Source organism: Macaca nemestrina, chromosome 16 (assembly GCF_043159975.1).
Source record: "Macaca nemestrina isolate mMacNem1 chromosome 16, mMacNem.hap1, whole genome shotgun sequence".
In the NCBI taxonomy this organism is placed as follows: Eukaryota; Metazoa; Chordata; class Mammalia; order Primates; family Cercopithecidae; genus Macaca; species Macaca nemestrina.
The window spans coordinates 24,727,351-24,751,018 of record NC_092140.1 but is presented as its reverse complement, the minus strand read 5'-3'; the positions used below and the strand labels follow the sequence as shown (position 1 = coordinate 24,751,018).

The following is a 23,668-nucleotide window of genomic DNA, read 5'->3' as shown; positions in this document are numbered from 1 at the left end:
AAAAAACGAGCAAGAATATTCTGCAGAAAGCATTAGAGGTGTGCGTGAGCAAAAGTTTGATAAGAATAAAACCTATAGAATTAATCAGCCACCCCAGCAGAAACATCATCACTTTGAACTGAAGGGAAAGGAAATATGATAGAATGCTAGATTTCTTCGATTCTACAAGACAGGATGACAAAGCTATTCAGCTGAGAACTTCAGCTATTATTTAAGACAATGGAAGAACGGCCCTGATTCAGAGATTATAAAATCACTATGCAGGTTTTAACAGCACAGATAGTCTTCAACAGAAGCCGTGGGTTTGAGACCACTGCAGAGAGCCATGGGTGTACATCACACTGCTGAGCTGTAAGAACTATCTTCCCACCCTAGTGAGCCTGGAGAGCAGAGCATTACGCCAAAGCAGATAATTTTTGTACTTTATGATTTCATGAATTTGCCTTGCTGGATTTTGAACTCGCTTGAGACACATCACTCCTTTCTACTTTCCTATTTCTTTCTGTTGGAAAAGAAATGTCTCTCCTATGTCTGCTTCACCGTTGTATTTTGAAAACACAGAACTTGTTTGTTTTCATTGTTCACAGCTAGAGAGGGATTTTGCTCCAGAATCATATCTTGAATATCACATAAACAATATTTAGATGATATTTGGTAGAGCTCTAGACTTAGACTTTATATTGAAGCCTGGAATGGGTAAGACTCGGAGGACCTTTGGTATTGATGAATGTATTTGGCATATGAGAAGACATTAAATTTGAGGATTGGGCAGCGGTGGAGTGCTGTGAACTAAATATTTACATTCCTCCACAATTCATATACTGAAACCCTAATATCCAATTTGATGGAATTTGGAGATGAGGCTATTGGGATGTAATCATACAATGAGGGTGGAGCCCTGTAATGGGCTACGTTGCCTTATAACAAAGAAAGATAGGAGACAATTGTCTTCCTTTCTCTTATTCTTAGCCATGTGAGGTCACAGAAAGAAGAGTCCTGCCCACAAAACAGGAAGACCTCACCAGAAACTAAAGCTACTGGCACTTTGGTATTGAACATGCGAGCAACTAAAATTGTGAGTAATTAATGCTTTTTTTTTTCTTTTTGAGATGGAGTCTTGCTCTGTCATCCAAGCTGGAGTGCCATGGTGCAATCATGGCTCACTGCAGCCTCAACCTCCTGGGCTCAAGTCATCCTCCTACCTCAGCTTCTCAAATAGCTGGGACTACCAGCACAAACCATCATGATCAGCTAAATTATTTTTTATTTTTTACTTTTTATTTTTTGAAGAGACAGGTCTCACTTTGTTACCCAGGCTAGTCTTGAACTCCTGGCCTCAAGCAATCTTCTTGCCTTGGCCTCTCAAAGTGCTAGAATTACTGGCATAAGCCACCAAGCCTGGCCTGAGGCTTTTTGTCTTGCTTTGTTTGTTTTGTTTTAAGGCACCAGTATGTGGTATTTTTGTTAGAGTAGTCCAAACTGACTGTGACACAATGGTTTCAAAAGTGATTAAATATTTAGGAATAGACTTAATCAAATGGTAAAAGACTTGTGTACTTAGAACATTAGAAATTATGAAAAATTGATGAAGAATATGAAGGAAGACATAAATAAATTGAAGACACTTATCTTCATGGATTGGAGGACTTAATGTTGGTAAAATGACCATGCTATCTGAAGAAATACACAAATTAAACGAAATCCCTGTCAAAACCCCAATGCCATTTTTACAGAGATAGAAAGAAGAGTTTTGAAATGTATATGGATCCACAAATGTTGCTCCAAAGCCAAAGAAATTTGGGGAAAAAGGAATAAACCTAGAGACATCACACTTTCTGATTTTAAAATATATTACACAGCTATGGTAATAAAAACAATGTGGTTCTGGCATACAAAAGGACATATAGACCAACAGAACTGACTAGAGAACCCAAAGATATATGGTCAACTGATTCTTTACAAGGGTGCCAAAATACACAATGGGTAAGAATAGCCTTTCATTAAATGATGTTGGAAAATTTAAATATTCACATGTAAAATAATAAAATTGAACCCATATCTATCATACACAAAAATTAACTAAAAAATGATTAAAGACTTTAATGCAGTACCTGAAACTATAAAAGTCCTAGAAGAAAATAGAGAATAAAAGCTTCATGACATTGGTCTTGGAGATGATTTCTTGAATATGACACCAAAAGCACAAGCAACAAGTGCAAAAAATAGATAAGTAAAACTATGTCAAACTAAAATTATTCTTCAAAGTAAATAAGACAATCAATAAAGTGAAAAAGCAGCTTTGAAATGGCTTAAAATATCTGATAAAAAATTAATATATGAAATATAGAAGAAAATACAATTCAATAGCAAAATGATAATTATGAATAATTCTAATTTAAAAATGGGAAAAGACTTGAATAGCCATTTCTCCAAAGAAGACATAAAAAATGGACGTGAAGTATATAAAAAGTTTCTCAATATTCTTAATCATCAGGAAATGCAAATCAAAACCATGATGAAATATCACCTTACACATGGTAAGATGGCTATTATAAAAACAAACAAAACAGAATCACAAAGACATAAAGCACTGGCAATAATGTGATGAAATTACGTTTGTACTCTATTGTTGAGAATGTCAAATGGAGCAACCACTATAGAAAAAGTATAGAGTTCCCTCAGAAAACTAAAAATAGAGCCACCATATGTCTCAGTAATCCCACATTTGAATGCCTGTCTGAAAGAATTGAAATCAGAATCTCAAAGAGATATCTGTGTTCCCAGTTTGATTCCAGCATTGGTTACAATAGCCAAGATATGGAACAATGTAAGTGTCCATTGACAGATGAATGCATAAAGAAAATGTGTTACATGCATGTAATGAAATATTATTCAACTTTAAAATAGAAGAAAATTATTCCATATATGACAATGTAGATGAACACGGAGGACAATATACTAAGTGAAATAAGCCAGTCACAGAAAAAATAAATATTGCATGATTTCACTTATATGAGGCATCTAAAATAGACTCATAGAAGCAGTGGGCAGAATGGTGGTTTCCAGGGGCTGGGGAAAAGTGAAAATAGAGAGTTACCACTGATGGGGTATTAATATTCAGATATACAAGACAAATAAGTTCTACTGATCTGTACAAATGTTGTGCTGGTAGTTAACAGTACATACCATTTTGTCTCTATCTGGAAGCTATTTTCTCTGTGAGCATGTACATTAATGAGAGGTGGCAGAAGGCATATATGATGTTCTTATGGTACTGAGATGCTGGTAATAGGAACAAAAAGCATAATGAGCATTAGCAGTGATATGATGTTGACCTTTGGGAAACATCAATCCACAACATTCACTTGGATTTCTCTCTCTAGCCACAATAGCCATCCTTGAGGCACAGATCTGTATCCGAATTACACTCACTGACTTGTGGAAGCTTAGTTTTATAACCCTAATGCATTGTTATATTGGCTTAGAAAGCTAATTTTTTAGCTACAATGAGTCCTTGGAGCTCTCTGATTTTTTTGCTCTGCATAGACCATTTGGTATATGAATATGCACATACCAAGAAACTGACACAATAATCCAGGCTTGCAGCACCCCCTGGATTATTCCTTTGGACTCATGATGCGAAGCAGCATATGGCCAAGATTTTAACTGTCTTTCCAAAAATGCTATACTCCAATAAGGAATTCCTTGTGTTCTCTTTTGCAGCTAACAACACACTCATTGATTAAAGCTATCATTTCCTGATTAAGTTGAAATAGAGTGCAGTACTTAAGGTGTTCTTGTCATTTATCACCATTTCAATGTGTTAAAAATGTAGGGTATTTCTTACATGAAGAAACCCAGCAAAGCATACACGGGCTTTTCGTTCGTTATTCCCTTTGAAATCATTTTTGCTTTTTCTGAAAGAATGATCAAAAGGCCATTCCAAAAAAGACCTCTTCCTACTTAAAACACTTTGTACGTTTCAGACTTACCAGATTGTATCTTTCTCATTATTTTTTTCTATATACTCTACTAGCCTCAAGGACAGGGTCTAGATCTTACTTATCCTGTAAAGAGGTTGCCAGATACATTTTACAAATCTGTTGTTTATGCAACCTCAAGTGAAATCTTGAAGATAACATCTGTTGAATTACTAATATCCACATAAAAACCATATAAAAGCAACCTATAGACTTCTAAATTTTAAAATTAGCATACTTTTCTTCTTATACTATGCTAAGTGTTAGAATCCATTTAAAGGGACAAAGAAAAGATCCATTTAATTTTTTGACAGAATCATAGTTTTGAAAATATTGACATCTAACCAAATTATCCAAAAGAACCCCATACTACTCAGCTTTTAACTGCTTGAAGAATGAATTAATCATACAGAAATGCTGTGGAAAAAATGATTTCATAGTGCAAAAAGATAGAATCCTGCCATAGGCATCTATTTATAGAGGCTGCTCTGCATATATCTATAGATGCTGGGTTTTTTTTTTTTTTTTCTGTCTCTGCATACACATATGAAAACCTTTATAGGGATGAAAAACACACTTTAAAACTTCCTGTTACAAAAATCTATAAGTTTTATAATGTAACTCTTCCTACACTCACTTTTGACAGTTGACTTTACATACAACAAAAATCCTCTACTTCTGAACAAACATATTTTAAAAGGATATGAGAAAAGGATATTGAAAACAAGATTCTATTGAAGGTAATACTTATCTGTGAGTATATTCATCACATGAGAATTAGCAGCAGTATAATGTTGGCCTTTGGAAAACAACAGCACTACCCTTTCACTTGGCTTTCTCTCTTTAGTGGAGTGTCAAGTCTATGCTAAAAGTAGGCTAAAAAGTGACGGTCTGAAGATGTGTAAGGTGTTTGTATGCTACTAGCTGCAAATTTACAGAATCTAGTCAGGGAGTCATAAAAATACCCTTGAATTAAAACAATATATGTTAAGTGTAAATTTTACTGCAGTTTCTGTGGATCCAAAATTCCAGAAAGGCTTAATGGACCCATTTTGGCTCAGGGTCTTGTATGGGATTGCAGACAGTGGCTCCAGCTGAAATGCTCAGGGCTGGACAACATCTCTTTCTCTATCTATGTAGCTTCAGGAATTCCCTGTGCTATTTCTACATGGGCTAGTTTATGCTTTCTCACCACATGGTGGCTTTAGGCCAGGAGTTCCTACTTGGCCCTTTGGAACACCATTCAGTGGGTGTGTTGTTGCAATTTGTTCCAGCATCACAAAGATGAAAGTCTAGGTTCCCACTCAATTTTTGCTGAGATAGCCTGGGGTGCAACCACAGTCTTGACTGTGGTCTTGAGATAGAGTATAGCAACTTACTGTCTAAATGTTTTTGGTCTCGTGAGGCTACCCCATATTTGGTCCTTTGGCTATGGAGAGCAGACTTTATATGGTGTTTTTTACTCTATGTCTATTTGTGTTTCCATACTGCCAAACTCTTCAGCTCCAAGTGTTGGATATGTGAGAGAAAAAGAAAACAAGGGAATTTCCACAATGCTGTTCCTTGGGTTCCAAGATCCCTGACTAGTCTGCTGTTTTCAATTTTTTCTAATTCATCTTCCTGGAAAAGTAATTCTCTTATTCTCATTTTGAGATTTTAGAAACAAACCAAAAAAGACTGGCCAATATGATTCTCTACAAATACTACATTTTCTTTGTTGTCTAAGGCAGATGGAATAATTTACCATAACCTTTGGTGTTGTAACTCCTCTGATAATTAGACCCAAACAGGAAATCAATTTGCTGTTAATATATTTATTGAACAAAGAGGAAAAGATGCCACTGTTTCAACCTGAATCCAACTTTTCCAGAAATACGCACAATATGTTTCCAGACAAAACAGTATAAGGCTTTCAACAATTTTGGGTAAGTTTAGATAATGTTACATGCTGAAGGTATGATCACCATTATAGTTCACGGAAAGAGCCTCAGGGATAATTTTTTCCTTTCAGTTTATAACAAAGCATTTGTCTTAGTCTGCTTTGTGTTGCTATAACAGAATACCACAGACTGGGTAATTTATAAAGAACAGAGATTTATTTCTTACAGTTCTGGAGGCTAGAAAGTTCAAGGTCAAGGTACCCATTCTGGCAAGGGCCTCTTGCTTTGTCATCCAATGGCAGAAAGGGGAAAGGCGAGGGAACATGCACTAGATGGAGCAATAGATCGAACTCACAGCCTCAAGCCATTTTATAAAAATCAGCATTAATCCATTCATGAGGCTAGAGCCATATTTACATGCTATAAATATATTAACAGCAAATCAATTCTCTTTTGGTCTCATTATCAGAGAAGTGGCAACACAAATGGTTTTGATAATTTATTCCATTTGCCTTTTACAACAAAGAAAAAGTGGTACTAATAGAAAGGATATAAACCAGCATTTTGGTTTGCTTCTAAAATGGTAAAATAGCAGTGACAGAATTACATTTTTAGGAAGATGTATTTGAAAACCTTGAAAAAGGCGTACTAACTAGGGACCTCAGGACCCAATGAACAGTATGCTGGTATATTCCCTGGTTTTCTTCCTCTGTTTCAATTCTAAGACTTAAAGCTGAAGAAGCTGACAATGTGGAGACACAGCTAGACATAGATATAAACACTTCCTATTAGACCCTAACTCTAAACACTTTTGCATTGAGGATTAAGTTTCCAGATGCTTTTTCAGGGATATAGTCAAACCATAGCAGCATCACTTTAGGTTACTGGAGTTATACTTCTTGTGTGGGTGTACTTGCTTTAGATCTAAAAAAGTTATTATAATACATTTAGCTAGAAATCATTTGGATTTGCATTTTCTTCAAGAGGCCCCTAAAATAAAGTACCCCAAATTGAGCAAATTCATTTATTTCTTACATATCCTTGAAAGCCTGAGTTGAGGCTATATTGCTGTACTTAGTTTTTCTTTACTGAATACAGTTCAATTAAATACATTTTCAAACTTGAAAAGATGGTATCCTAATGCTCTTTTTAAAACCACTTTATTGAGGTATAACTGATATACAATGAACTGTACAGTTTTAATGTGTGCAGTGTGAAGAGTCTGGACTTGTGCTAACACCCATGTTGTCATCACCATAGTCAAGGTAAATATGCAGCACCTCACCGAGTTTTCTTGTGTTCCCTTGCTTACTTGCTTGCTTGCTTGTTTTTGTGGCAAGAACACTTAACATGCAATCTACTCTCTTAGCAAATTTTAAAGTGCATAATGCCATATTGTTAACTGTAAGTACAGCAGATCTCTCGAATTTATTATCTGGCATAACAAACTTTATACCCAATAAACAACAATTTATATTTCCTCCACTGTCCAGACCCTGGCAACCACTATTGTATTCTCTGTTTCTATGTATTTAACTATTCTAGATACCTCTTCTAAGTGGAATCATGCAGTGTTTGTCCTTCTGTGACTGGCTTATTTCACTTAGTATAATGTTCTCTAAGATTATCCATGTTGCTGGAAAAAAGGCATCTTTGTGCTTTTAAACACTTATCACAATTAGACATTTTTTTTCCCATTCTGCTATAACGTGTCATTTTCTTAAGATCACTGAGGCAGAATAAATCTATTTAGGAAAGAGTTCCGGCTTTGCTGGTCTCCCAGTTACTTCATTTTAAAGATAGCCTGGGATCAAACTCAAATGTATTATTTCCTTGTAGGTACTTGCATTTTCATCCCAAAACTCTACATACAAATCTATACTTTTAGTGCACTAGGCAAAGTCAAAGGCAAAACATTCATACTATGATATTGGTAAGATAATGAAATTATTAAAAAGATAATAGTTCATATGTAATAGTTATTTATTCACCAGATATTGATTAAGCATCTTTTCTTTGCAAAGCCCTTATCATCAGATTTCAATATGTATGTTCAGTTTTATAAACAATACATTATTTTAACTATGAAATATAGTTAACTCTCATATATTTATATAAGTAGTCTTTTTTATCAGTAGCTAAGTAATAGATTAATATGTTTACACAGTCATATACATGCACAGATATATATCAACACATAAAAATGAACATTTATGTTTTTACAATAATTATATTTTATATGTGGAAAATAATGTTATGAGCATTTCAATAAAGCTAACCTATATATGCATAATTTTATTGATTTCATAATGGCTTATAAATCAAGTTGCCCAGATCTATCCCTTTTTCAGATTTTTATATCCCAAATTATCAATAATATTATACATTTGTAATTTATTTGAGATTCTGTAGTTTTGATTTTGAAAGAAAATGAGAAAGTATTTTAAATGGAAATAAACGATATGCATTTAAAGCATTCAGATTTCATGCATCTTTTATTTGCCAAAAGAAAGACTACAACTCACTGGAATGTGAGAAACCCATCAAAACAAGTTAAGTGCCAACATATGTGGAACAAAATTGTTCCCTTTAGACTTTCTATGTAGAGACACATTTCAGCTAGTGTATCTGGGTTTTGATCCTAGTCAAGACATAGAAGTCCTACAAGGTTTCAGTGCTAAAAACTTGGAGACACAAATTTCTTCCAAATATGATATATACCACTGACATTTCAGATCATAGGAAACAGAACAGTTTGCAACAAGGTGAGAACTATATATTCAATAAATACGTTAAGCTCTTTCACTATACTTTCTATGATAACTTATTTTTAATTTGTTACCATAAATTAATAATATTAAAATTTTGCTACACTTGCTGCTTAATATACATGTGCCCCAATATATCTGGTTCTCATTTGGAGAAGTGTAACACTTTCAATTTAAGTGTCTAATATAATACTGAGCTTCTCATTTGAGGTGACCCTTTAAAAGTACTAGATAAAAGTGACATGTGACAAAGAGCGTGTGACATCCACTATTTTATTTCAATAATTAGAAAGTGTTATCTGGTTTTTGGTTTGTTTGTTCTTGTTTTCTGTATGGTATGTGTACTTCTAAGAATTTTCCTAGAAGAAATAATACAATATAAAAACGTATTTTTGAAGAAGGTTATAGGATTTGATTTTCTCTTTTACATATTGAGCAGTTTCTTTAAAAACCACCAATTTAGTAGAGCTGCTAATCCACTAATTCAAGTCTTCCTTCCCTTTACAATGATGTTAAATTGAATATTAAAATAATTTGAACTTGCTATAATAATGATTTTAAGACTCTGTAACATTTTCCTTTTCTATATGGCACGCATTTTATTTTTATGGATATATTCCAAGATAACAAAATTAACCTTAATTTGGTTAAATATTGCTTCTGATGCCTTTTAATTTAGAAACAAATGCATCGTTTAATTTCTATTTATAAATAATCAATTTATATATTACCCTATTAGTGGTACAATTAAAAAGAACAATGGCCCATATTATTTAAAAATTCCCTATTTAGCCTATTTTCTTCTTAACGATGGTTCTGCATCATTCTATATTCAATATTCTTGTCCTCAGAGCATGACATTAGGGATGTGTCCCTTTTCTGCATGTGTTATGTGTTTAATGAAAATGAACGCAATCGAATATGTACAGGTAACACTTGTTGACAGGTTTGGGGGAAGACATTATTAATTTCCTTCAGCATGCAGCTATGTAAATCACATTAAGTCCCTCTAAATAAATACTGTGCACAATGTTAGGCACTGTGTTCTGTATTAAGAGTATAATGGTAAACAAAATTATATACAGTCTCTTAGGACTGACAACATATTATTCAGATAATTCGATACATACAGTAAACTTGTGAGTAATGCTAAGCTATTTATAAAGCATCATGCTTTACCGGCAAGTCACAGTTGAAATTTGAAGCATATGTGATATTTGTGGGTAAACAGCATTATTCAGACAGAGAGCACAGAACACCCAATGTCCTTGCTGTTAGAAGGAAAAAGTGCATTCAAGTTGCTGAAAGTCCTGTCTTAGTGAAGCCCACAGAGTGAGACCGACGGTGAGGTTGGTTTGAACTAATGATGGATGGAGTATCAGAGATTATATCACATCCTTTAGGATACTGTTTTCTAAACTTGGAGAGCAATAATGAAGCAGGTTTAAAATATGTTACAAAAATGTATTTATTTGAAAATAAATAATCATATTGATTAATAAAGAGTAGAGTGGATGTTGAAAGCCCAGTTAAGAGCTACTGCAATAGTCCAGAGAAGTGACCATTCTGAGCGAGAGGAGGCACATTTTTAATAGAGCTGGAGAAACCGTATGTACCAATCATGGACTAGAATCTGTATATAAGTAGCGAGTGATGAAGACGAGGAAGGAGAAAAGGATAAATATTATTTTTCTGGAATAGTAACTTTCCTGGATAGTACTGCATTGAATTGAAAGGCTTCCAATTTTATAAGATAGTGGTAAATAGAAAAACATATGTTTGTTCTTGTTATATTGATTTTAGGCCTCTTCGACATAGAGTAGAGGTTTTTTTTGTTTGTTTGTTTGTTTGTTTGTTTTTTGATGTAGTCTCCCTCTGTTACCCAGGCTGGAGTGCAGTGTGGCGCCATCTCGCCTCTGGATTCAAGCGATTCTCTCACTTCAGCCTCCTGAGTAACTGGGATTACAGGCATGTGCCACTATGCCTGGCTAATTTTTGTATATTTAGTAGAGACACCGTTTCACCATGTTGTCCAGGCTGGTCTCGAACTCCTGATCTCAAGTGATCCACCGCCTCAGCCTCCCAAAGAGTTAGGACTACAGTCGTGAGCCACTGCTCCAGGCCAAGAGTAGAGTTTTTAACCAGGTTTTTATTGTATGTATCTAGACAACAGAGGAAAGGTCTGAACAGCAGATAGAAGAGTAGGAATCTCTGGATATAAATAGCATTCAATGACATGTTTGTGGATGAGATTCCTTAAAGAGAATGTTCAATGGAAAGTGGTAAGTGAATACAAATGTAGTCTTGAAAAAGTTAAAATTTTATGAATTGAATAAGGAGAATAAGCCTGAAAAGAAATAAAGGATTTGTACCAAAAAAAAAAAAAAAAAAGTAAAAAACCCTGGAGAATCGGGTCCACAGAAATCAGTGTAAGAAAGTATTTCAGGAAGAGTTGAAAACAGTGATGAAAGCTGATGGTAGGTAATATAAAATAAGAAATTAACAAATTCCATAGAACTTAATCATTTGTAAGTTTTGGGTGACACTAGCAAAGCATTTCTATGGGGCATAAAATTGTGGACAATCCCCTTCTAATTGCTCATACCAAGAACATTCTTGTCATTTTTCTTTTCATAACTCACATGCAAGTCAACAAAAACTTTTGTTTACTTTCCAGATCAATCCAGAATCTAACTAACCTTATTTCTCTACTGCTACTACTCTGGTCCAAGCACCATCATCTCTTATTTCCCCCAGTTTCCTCTTGTAATGTGCCCCAAACAAACTAATAGGAGTAATCATTTAAAATTATAAATTAGGTTATATTGTTTCCTCTCCTCAAGATGTTGAAATGACTTTTTTTTATTCAAAATAAAATGAAAATTGTTTACATCTTACAAGGCTCTTTATGAATTGAGCTTATTACCTTCTTGACACCTTGTTCTTCTCCTTCCACTCCCATTTCCTGTGCTCCAGCCACACTAACCTGTTACTCTTTGCTCAATAACCTCCATAGCAGGTTACTTCGGCTCTTATCTCAGGGGCCCAGGATAATGGAACAGTTCCTTTTGGAACCATAGTGGAATTGATGAAGAGGGAAATGAGTGATGACTGATCAAAATGTCCCATGGCCAATGATGACATCAAACAGACGGTGACAGAGGCATCTTGGGAGGGAGGGACATATAATGTACTGAAAAATAATATAATCTAACCTTAATATCATCTCAGGGTCTTACTATGCCAATATTCTCTAGATATCCAATATTCATTTTGGTATTAGGCCCCTTAAACATTATTATTATTTTATTTAAATGTTAGTGTGCGTTTGCATTTCTTTACTTTTAATTCTGGCCAGTTATTTTACTAAATTTTTTTTCTCTTTTACATTTCTAGTTTTTTCTATTTACATTTTTTCTCATACTCAGCTGTACTGAAGTGTAATTTGTATTTTTCCGTTTAACTCCACAGCTATGATTTAATTAACAAAATCCCATAAATTTATTCCTGTGTTTGCTCTGGAGAGCAAAACATCATTGGATAAAGTGATGCAAACTCACAAACTTGAGCTCATTAATAAAGTATAGATTCATCAGCCACATTGACTTTTCCTTTCCTAAATGGTAGACAGCTGGAGTAGGATTGTATTTCTCATTGGTGTCAGAAAAACCAAACCCAAAAGAAAAGAAGAGTGGAAGGAGCATATATACTAAAACCTTGATATATATTGTTAATTTAGTTTAGTAGGTCATGTTTGAAAATTTAATTATTGAACACGTAAGAGTGAAGGATACATTTTATAAAAACTGAAAAACAAAAGGTATAATTGATTTTACATGAACAAGGACTATTTCTGTGAACCAGAGATGGAACAAAAATACAAAGGTTGAGCTGGGTTGAAATCTTAGCTCTCAGTTTTCCAAGTCCATAATAGCCAGTGTGACTGGGATTGTGGTTCCTGAGGTATAAATGAAATTAACCCAAATTTTAAAACACAACAGAACATGTTTTAGTAGTCCAAGGAAGTGTTTTTAAGATAGACATCTGAAAGGATTCATGAAATATTGGAAATGAAGGATAGAATCTGTTTACATTTTAAAGACATCACTTTGGAATTTGGGGGAAAGGAAGAAGGAGATAAGAGCACAGTATGGTTTTCCAGGACTGAGTTATAGACCCACTGAATTTATAATGAGATCTGCACAGTTTCAACATCACTTCTGTGAAATAATGCTGAAGGAAGATTTCAAACCTGGTGCTCTTGTGTGGGCCCAGAAATAGTGACAGAAATACAAATCATTAGACAGTGAGAGTTTTACACAGAGAGAAAGAGAAAAACAGGAAACAAGCAGCCCCATCCCCCAACCTCTCAAAGAAAAAGCTTCACATCAAAATAAACCTCTAAACCAAAATGACAAAGCTCATCAAGAAATTCAGCACTAAAATCCAGCCAACATAATCAACAATAAGAAAAGTAATTTCTGATCTTTGTTGAGGAAATTATATAAATCTGACCAAGAATTTTAAATAAATATGCTAATCATTTTTATATGCTCGTCTTCTTTTCTAAGCTGTTATTTCTATTTACTTTTCAGAATTCCTGAATAATTTCAAATTTTATTATTTTCAGATTTAACAGCTGCATTTGGTGGGTGAGAGAAAGATGACTGTGTTTACTCCATTTTACTTGAAACCGGAACCCTGGTAGTATTCTCGTAACTTAACATACAAATAGGATTGACAAATACAGTTTCAGGTCATCAAGATGTATGTAAAGAAGAGGAATAAAGAAGAAAGGGCATTATATTAGGCATTGTTGCAATTCAACATGTATTTGTTTAGTTTTAAAAACACATGGAGTGCTTCTTAGAATGTAGATTACCAGGACAAAAATCTGAATTACAAAATCTGAATCTCTGAGAAATGGGTGTCAGAATTTCCATTGCATAGATGATGCTTGTATTTCTTGAAGTTTGTAGACTGGAGAATTAATTTGGAAATAAGAAAGATGATAATCCAAATTCAAACTCAACCCATTTGCCCAGCCTTTCATAAATAACATAATTTCTTTGGTTTTACCTGCAAAATTAAATTTCATAAAATATTTATTACTGTTGATATGGTTTGTCTCTATGGTCTCACCAAAATCTCATGTTGAATTGTAATCCTCAGTGTTGGGGGAGGGGCCTGGTGGGAAGTGATTAGATCATGGCAGTGTTTTATAAGGATTTAGAAGCATCCCCCTAGGGTTGTCTCATGATAGAGTTCTCATGAGATCTGGTTGTTTAAAAGCGATAGCACCACCCCCTTCATTCTCTTCCTCCTGTGCCAGGCATATAAGACATGCCTCCTTCCACTTGGCCTCCCACCATGATTGATTTTGTTTCCTGAGGCCTCTCTAGCCATGCTTCCTGTACATCCTGCAGAATCTGGAGCTAATTAAACTTCTTTTTAAAATAAATTACTCAGTCTCAGATATGTCCTCATAGCAGTGCTACAATGAACTAATACAGAAAAATGGTACCAGGAGTGGGATATTGCTATGTCATTATAAAATGGGTCTTTTAAACAAATTGATAGTATCTTCTGCTTATAGTTCACTAAGTGTATACTTAAGCATGTTGCATATAAACATAACAAACCACTATATAGCCATCAATATTGTAAAACTCATTGCAAATTTCTTTATATAAACACTAAATTAGCAATGTGTAATCTGTGCAACCTAAATAGAATTTTCTCTAGGAAATTCTTAACAAAAGTATACTAAGTGTAATGTATCATAATATTTCTATCTATATATGAGAAATAATTCCAGGGCATTATTAACATTATGGACATGTAGAATATATTTGAAAATATAATATGGCCAGTATTTAAATCCAGACAAATTGGCTATTAGTATACATGAGGATGAATCCAACAGCATTTAAAATTAAGTATAATAATTTTATAGTCAAATGATAATAGACAAATATTTTCAAATATTTATCAGCATATTACTATCATTCAATTATAATTACATAAGGTCAGTGAGGCCTATAGCTTTTTTCAATTTAGTTTGACATTTTTTTCAATACTGAGAATTATTTTGAGACTATTTAGTGGCAGGGTATAAATAAAGTAGGACTAAAAACACAGTAAATACGTTGTCATATTTAAGTATTAAGGATAGGTTATAAACTCTTTTTCTTGAAGCATCTATAGAAAAATAAAAAAGAACAATCACAGACAACATGAGACTATTCTCCAGTCAAGTAAAGGATCCCAGATCATTTCTTTTCATCTTTAAATTCATTAAATGAGTTATCATTTCAAATATGGCTGGTCAAGGTTCTCTAAATAATAAATATGAAGTTGAATATCCCATAATACCAAATTATTAATTTAAGAATGATTTATTAAGCTATTTTGCCAATGTAAGAGAAATATTGAACTTAAGCAAAAAGATATTTGAAGTTGAAGAATTTTACAATATTTTAACATCAGACCCTATTACTCTTCTTGATATATACAATTGCAAGTGCTGTAAAATAACAATCTTGTTCCAACAAATCTCCATCTGTGTCAAAGCAATTTAAATCTTAGAAATTGTACTCCAACTTGAATATTGTTTTTATTACAGTAATAACTAACACTGTTTTTATGCCTTCAAACATAGACAGATATATATTCAAAAATATCATAAATTAAATTAGACCAATATGTATTCAAGAGTGAAAGAATTTTCCAAGGATCTTGAGACCATGCAAATGTAACAGTAAAGCTACCTGTATGTAAGTACATATATTTTACTGACATGTCTTTAAATTGGGTGGGAAATCTGTTGTTGATATTGCAAATGCAGAAAAATTTACTGTCTGAGAAAACTATTTTGCCTTTATTTTATTTTTCCTTTGTGTCAGACTACAAAAGTGTGATCAGTGGCTTGCTATTATGAGTTTTACCAGGAAACATATTGACACTATATCCAATACATGTGAATGACTTATTTGTAAATATTTTAAACTATAGCAAGCTAATTAGCATTTTTCCTTTTCACTTGGATTATAATTAGTCTTGGGACAGCAAAAAAATTTGAGGAAAATTCCTCAATAATTTTTTGTTTGATTTCAGTTGTTAAAAACATGCTTGTTGTCCAGTACCTTTTTTTTCATAAAATAGATATTTAATTCATTGTTTAACGATTGAATAGGTGTTTTATCCTCATAATCTCTTTTTAATCAGCTCCTTTGTCTTTGACAGTAAAGATTTTTAAATTATGTGGTGTGAACCTTGAAAATCTGAGACAGGTCTCAGTTAATTTAGAAAGTTTATTTTGCCAAGGTTGAGGACACGCACCCGTGACACAGCCTCAGGAGGTCCTGATGACATGTGCCCGAGATTGGCAGAGCACAGTTGGTTTCATGCATTTTAGGGAGACATGAGACATCAATCAACATGTGTAAGATGAACATTGCTTCCTTCTGGAAAGGTGGGACAACTGGAAGTGTGAGGGAGCTTCCAGGTCCTAGGTGGATAAGAGACAATGGTTGCATGCATTTGGGTTTCTGATTTGCCTCTCCAAAGGAGGCTTTCAGATATGCATTTATCTCAGTGAATAGAGGGGTGTCTTTGAGTAGAAAGAAAGGCAGGTTTTCCCTAAGCAGCTCCCAGCTTGACTTTTCCCTTTAGCTTAGTGATTTTCGTGGCCCAAGATATTTTCCTTTCACAGTGGAAAGAAATTCATTTTCTTTAAGCAATAGTATAGTTAATGGACAAATTGTTTTGTAATAAGACTTTAAAGTAAAGATTCACCTAACACTGAGGAAAACCTTTTATTCTGAAGATTTGAATTATTCTCCAAGTGCCAAGAGATATGATATATTCTTTTTATAGTGTGTTCTCAGCAATACAATACAAACGTTAAACATGGATTGCTTTCCCTCTAGAGAAACACATGCATGCGCGTGTGCACACACACATATACACACGCATACACACACGGGTGAGGGCAAATGCAAATTAAAAATAAGTAGCATAATTCTGCCTGTTGAAAATAAAGGAAGAAACATCCCCCTTATTTCACAGCAATTACTTGAAAAAACTTGTTATTGTAAATTATTTCACTGTTTCTTTGAAATGCATGTAAATATTTTTAAAAGTGAAATAAGGCTCTTGTCAGCTTTATGACCTAGGAATGTTTTTCTCAAGGCCTGGAAACTATCTCTATGAATGTTTTCATCAAGGAAGATAGCACTGTATCTCCCAGTTTCTATTAACTAAGTAGAGCCTAACTTCTTGCTCTAAAACTACCTCCTGTCACACAGATATGGGAAATTTATTTCTCCTTTGGATAAAGCGAATTAACTAGCACAGATGGTCACCACAAATACAAAGAGAATTTAGGATGAACTGTGTGTGACAAATAGTGCTGTCACATCCTCTTACTTGAGAGCAAGTTACTGTTTATCTTGGAGAACATGTATGTGTTGGGTTGTATCTGCTTGGCTCTATAAAAGTTTGAGACATCTTTCTCCCTTTGCAAATGCCTTAGCAATTGTCTTTGATGTGCATCACATTGTGGTTTAATGCTTATTTGAAAATAAAATGGTGTTTCTATCTCTTCTACTTTTGTGGTTTGGAATGAGATTTTGTTTTTAATTATATTATCTAAATAATTAACATACAAATATACACACTTGCATATATATATATACACACACACACATGAGAAAGAGATTTTGTTTTTAATTACATTCTCTAAACAATTCACATACAAATACACACACTTGCATGTGTATGTACATATATACATACCACCACGACAATGCTTATATCTTTTTATAGGCTTGAGCATCTAGGGAAGTCATAAACTGATATATTTGTCGATCAGTTTTTTAAAATTCATTTATTGCAAGGTTGATATATGCTTCTTATTTTGGATATAGAAACGAAAGTTGTCTCTTTCATTGAGACACTTGATTCTGGTGGATAGAAGTTAGAAACAGAAAATTCAGGAGTGTAAGGGAAAATTTTGTTGTCTTTTCTTTCCAGTACATAAATGTCTTTCTGGGAAGTCAGAAACTTGTCATTGGTAAATGGTCTTGAATCCACATATTTAACTGGACTAAGGGTGTGCTTTAGTTCTTTGTTGTTTTCAGACATTTATTCTACCACTTCATGAAGCTGACTGAGCACATTCTTCTTATATTCCCTGAAATAGGTGTGTCTCCAAAACACTTCCCTTTCTGCTTGAGTCAGTGAGTTCATCATCTTTTCTTACAATAAAGTGATTTCTGCATAAATTGAATAAAATATGTCTACTATAAGTTGGATCTAAAATGTAAAGTGGGACAGTAGAATGAGAATTAGAATCAGATGTGATATATCTGGAGGATGTAAGCTGTTGGGGGGTAGAGGTAGGAGACACCAGGTGAGGGAGAATTCAGGAAGAACAAACCTTATATGTCCTTCATTAAAGCAATTACATTAGAGGAAATTTAATAGAGTAGGGCCAAAGATTTTTGTTTGTTGTTAAATACATAAATAGATGCATTATGTTCATATTCTTACATCACTTTGGATTTTTACTTGGATATTTGCCTCCCTTAACGTTATCTTTTAATCCTCAGCTCCAAGGATTTTTATATGATTACTACCATTATGCCTTTCTCCAAAAATACTCTTTGTATCACTGTAGCAGGACGGGCCACAGACAAAACCTCTCAGACACCAAGTTGTAGAAGGAAGGGCTTTATTCAGCTGGGAGCATCGGCAAGCTACCATCTTAAAATCCGAGCTCCCCGAATGCACAATTTCTGTGCCTTTTAAGGGCTCACAACACTAAAGATTTTACATGAAAGGGTCGTGATTGATTGAGCAATCTAGGGGATACGTGACAGGGGTTTTATGCACTGGTGGTCAGAGTGAAACAGAACAGAACAGGGAGTTTCAAAATATTCTTCTATACAATGTAGTTGATTTTTAACTACTAGGTTTTGGCCAGGCAGGCCCCGTCCTGGTTTTGGGCCTGGCGCCGGGCTGCCTGTCTTTGGTTTCACTTCCTTGTTTTTTTTCTTAAAACAGATACTGAGTATAAAACAATATAAAACAATGTGAGAGGGTCTCTCTCTTCCCTCATTTCACCCCTTTGAGACTTTCACTCATTTTATTAGTGGGAGCGCTCACCTTTATTTTCACTATTTATGTTTTTCTTTGCAATAGATTGATAGTGATGTATATAGTATGCTTGTGCTGAAGCATTCTGGTGGACTAAGGTATCGACAAAGCTTTTTATCATTTGGAAAAGTACAGGTAGCAAACAAGGGAGCAGTAAGCAGATTTCTATTATTATTATTACTGCTATTATAAGAGTTTTAAATCCTCCTATTGCTGGGAACCAATTTTCAAACATGGCTCCCGGATTAAATCCATGCCACACTTGGACGGCCCATGTACCAGTTTTGTTATATCTTTAACTATATCTTTAACTACTTGCTCCTGATCATCTATGTGTAGACAACAATTAGTAAGGTTAAATTTTCCACAGACTCTTCCTTTAGCTGCTAGCAAGTAGTCAAGAGCTAGTCTATTTTGATAGATTGCATTTCTCATCAGAGTCTCTTGCCAGGCAAAAACAGTCAAGGCTTGACCGGTTTTACTAGTAATAATTTTTAAAACAGCTCATAACCATATGAGCATGTAGATGGGGGTCCAATATCCCCACAAGCCATCTTGTGCACAAGTGGCAGGTCCATAGTATTGTATGATTTTTTTAGGGGGCCATTTATCATCTTTCCAATCACCTATGGCTATGCTTTCTTTTTCGCAGGAAACATAGACTGAGAAGGCCAGAAGTTCGCCTGTTTTTTATGGGCAGTAAGAAAAAAGATTGTTTAATGGTGCCAATTAAACACCTACCTGTCCACTGATCAAGCAGCTTAGCATAAACTCTATGTCCACACATCCAGTATAACCCAGTGGGGGCAGTCCAGTCCCGGTGGAATTCTGGGTGGGCCCAAACAGTCTGCAACTTTGGAAATTTACTGAATGGATTTCTTTCTGTGTAATTGGAAATCCACCATGTAACTGTTTTTGCAGTACTATTACACAGCTTTTGCCCAAGACAACTAAGCCGCCCTACAGGATGAGTGAATCTTTTTCCTTCTCTAGCTATGCAATACTGTCTAATAAATCGAGACTTTTAGAACCTAAAAATTGTCAGGGTGGTTCTTTTGGGCTGGGAATTCATCAGGAACTGGGTCTGTAGGAACTAACTCTTGGGCTTCCCAAGGCCATTGATCTCCTATTATGGTTTATTATGGTTCCTCCACAAACATAACATGAAGTGACTTTTAGAGACTGGGCTACATGTTCAGCTCATTGCAAAAACAAATTTTTAGTTTTTCCTGGAATCTCAGGTACTGGCACATTTAGTTCATCATAGAAAGTCTGAAATACTGGTTCTGGAGAGCGTCTGTGCACCTCTCCTTTTATTAGGAGGCTTACGCTAGGATCTAGTCCTTTTTCATCAATGTCTAATGATACGTATTTTTTTAATTTCATTTTGGGTCTGAGGGGTTTGTGATTACCAATTTTAAAGGGTTGCAGCTCCCACTCATGCAGGAGGGGCTGACTTTTCCTTTTTGGAGCCAAACAGGATCTTTTTTTATCTTTTTTTCAAGTAACCCAAGTGACACAAGACCAGTTTGGACACATCCTACATAAATATGATTCTTGACAGATATACTTCTTTTTGGCTGTGTTACTTTTTCCCCCAATCTAGAGAACTGCATCCTATTCCATGCTGCTTACTATTAATAGCGGCACAAGCATCAAATTTTAAGGTTACATTTTTGGGTACCCCTCTTTCTTCTGTTCTAGCTATTACCTTATTTGCGTCACCTGCAAAAGGACCAGTCCTTAGTCTTACTTCAAAGACTGTGATCATGGGGGGTTCAGAGGGGTCATAGCACACATCGGGCTGGTCACTTCCTGGATTACATACTTTGTACTGAGTGTTATTGTACAAACAGGTTCCCTCTGGAGTTCCTAGGCATTCATAATAATTGTAAAATTAAAAAAAATTGTCTTACCTTGTTGTTCTACCTCAGTGACCTGATGTGTGCACTGAAGACAGTCCTCTGTGTGGGCAGAAGCAGTGGAAGCTTTAACACACGAGTCCATGTTATAAGGAAAATAAGTCCCACGATGATTTTCCTCATGCTTCGGCCGTGCCTAGAACAGTCAGCTTCTGGGTGTGACTAGAGCAAGACTTGCTTTTTCCTCAGGGTCACTTTACAGGGATTGTCCGGGTTTGGTTTGGCCGCCCAGGTCTCAGCGGCCGCAGGCTTCACGCGGCTGTGGTGAATCCAGGCGTCACGCGGCTGTGGTGAATCCAGGCGTCACTGGCTGTGGTGAATCCAGGCTGGGATTCCTTCCCCGTTTACAGCTGTGGGAGTGGTCAGGATAACGGTCTGGTGCCCCCTCCACCGTGGCGGCAATGGAGCCACATTCCAGTCCTTGATCCACACACGGTCACCTGGAGAAAAAGGGTGAACGGGGGAGAATAAGCTGACTGGGCACCTCGCATTTACCCAAGTTGAGGTTGTCTGGGTAATTTTCCCCAAGGCCTGTAGCTGCCGCTGTAATTCAATCTCACCTCACTCTTGGGGAGTACCCGGAAGTGCTTGCAGTATAGGAGGAGGCTATGATACAAAATTTCATAGGGGGAGGGAGTATCCTGTTTTCTTAGAGGGGGTACACCTAATTTTAAACAATACTATAGGAAAGGCTTGTATCCATTTTAATCCTGTCTCCTGACATACTTTCCCTAAACTATTTTTGAGAGTTGGATTCATCCGCTCCACCTTTCCGGAACTCTGAGGTCGGGAAGCGGCGTGTAACTTCCGTGAGATTCCTAATTCCTTTGCCGTCTTCTGTGCCAAGTCAACCACAAATGCCGGCCCATTATATGAGCCAACTCGTAGAGGCAGTCCAAACCCAGGGATGAGATGTCCAAGCAGCACACGGGTTACTTCACGAGGTTTTCCGTTCGTGTTGGATAAGCCTCCACCCACCCAGAGTAAGTACACACTAGAACCAGTAAATACTCGTTACCTCCACATGTAGGCATCTCTGTGGAGTCCACCTGAAGATATTTAAAAGGAGCCGCTCCATAGGCTTCTATGCCAGGAGGCGCAGAGGGGCCTTGCTTTGCATTGTGCTGTGGACAGGTAACGCATGGCTGAGCTGCTGTTTTAGCAAAAGCTGGCAAGTGTGAGATGTAGAAATACCAGCCTAACAACTTTTCAAGTGATTCTTAGCTTAAATGGGTAGTTTCTGTACAGCCAGCACGACTGCGGCTCCTAGCAGCTGTGGCACAGCTATTTTTCCATCTGGTAACTTTATCCAGCTTGCCTTTATTGTTTGTCCTCCCTCTGCCTGAAGAAAATCTTTTTTCTCTTTTGAATAAGTAGGCACCAGATCAAGCGTTTGAGGGAGTAGTGAGGCTGTGACTGATGCCTGGTAAGGAGTAGATGCTGCTTTTCGAGCCTCTGTGTCTGCTCGGGAGTTTTCTTGACTCACCGAGGGAGAAACTTGCTCGGGTCCCCTACAATGCATGACTGCCACCTTTTGGGGTTTCCACACTGCTTCTAATAATTGTAGAATTTCTCGTTGATATTTTATGTCCTTTCCCCCAGAATTTAACAGGCCTTTTTCTTTCTATAATGCTCCATGTACTTGAAGGGTTAGAAAGGCATATCGAGAATCAGTATAGGTGTTTACAGTCTTAACTTCACTGAGTTCCAGAGCCTGAGTTAGAGCCATGAGTTCTGCTTTTGGGGCCGAAGTTCCCTGGGGCAATGGCTTAGCTTCAACAACATCCTACAGGGTTACTACTGCGTATCCTATGCACCTTTCTCCTTGTGAGTTGAAGCTGCTCCCGTCCACGTATAATTCCCAGTCTACGGATGCCCGTGGCTGGTCTCGAAGATCTGGTCTGCTAGAATAGACAGAGTCCAACACCTCTACACAGCTATGTTCAACAGGGCTGTCAGATACTGGGAGCAAGGTGGCAGGATTTAAAGTGTTACAGACTTAAATGGTTATGCGGGGGTTTTCACATAACAAGCCTTGGTACTTAGTTAATCTAGCATTTGTTAGTCAATGGTGTCCTTTGGTATTCATCAGAGTTACCACCGCATGGCGGGCTTTTATATTTAGGTTTTGTCCAAGGGTTAGCTTATCTGCTTCTTGTGCTAACAGGGCCATTGCTGCCAAGGCTCTCGGACACAGAGGCCAGTCTTTAGAAACCCCATCTAGTTGTTTTGAGGGGTAGGCCACTGGTCTTGGCCAGGGCCCCACAGTTTGAGTTAAAACTCCTACTGCCATTTTTTCTCTTTCTGACACATAGAGAGTGAAGGGCTTTGTGAAATCTGGTAGCCTATGTAGTCTGGGGCTGACGTAAGTTTTCTTTTAACTTAAAAAAGTCTTGCTGTTGTAGAGGCCCCCATTCAAAGGGCTGTCGTTGCCCCCCTTTGTAACCTCATACAACGGTTTGGCTAGCACCGCAAAGTTTGGAATCCATAATCTGCAAAACCCCACAGCTCCTACAAATTCTCTTACTTGGCTTCTGGTTTTAGGTTCTGGTAGGCTGCAGATGACCTGCTTTCTTTCTGACCCTAGGCTGCGCTCCCCTTTTGGAATAGTGACTCCCAGGTGGCGTACCTGCTGTCTGCAGATCTGAGCTTTTTTCTTGGACACCTTATACCCACAGTCCTCCAGGTGCCGAAGCAGGGTATCTGTCCCTTTCGCACACCCAACTGCTGTGGAGTGTCCCAGCAGAAGGTGGTTCAAGTACAGGAGCAAGACGCAGCCTAGGTCTTTAGCAGGAAACTTCTGGAGGTCTCGAGCCAATGCCTCCCCAAAGATGGTGGGGGAGTTTTTGAACCCTTGGGGAAGCCGAGTGAGTCCAAGTGTACTGAGTGGTGACACCTGACCCCAGATCTTCCCACTGAAAGGCAAACAGCTTTTGGCTCTCAGGAGGTAGTCTCAT

General features: G+C 36.4%; 1 long non-coding RNA gene across 3 annotated transcripts in view; it reads right to left on the bottom strand.

Moving 5' to 3' along the window:
* Positions 1 to 21,919, bottom strand: part of LOC105477019 (uncharacterized) — a 411,286-nt gene extending 389,367 nt beyond the window's left edge. The window contains exons 1-2 of one of the 3 annotated variants that reach the window (XR_011614691.1): positions 21,730 to 21,919; positions 20,706 to 21,151 (exon numbers count right to left, since the gene is read on the bottom strand). This is a non-coding gene — a long non-coding RNA (uncharacterized lncRNA). Of the gene's footprint in view, positions 1 to 20,705; positions 21,152 to 21,271; positions 21,409 to 21,479; positions 21,552 to 21,729 lie in introns of those variants that run through there. The other 2 variants (XR_011614693.1, XR_011614692.1) reach the window with 2 other exon arrangements.
* Between the last annotated feature and the right edge of the window lie 1,749 nt (positions 21,920 to 23,668).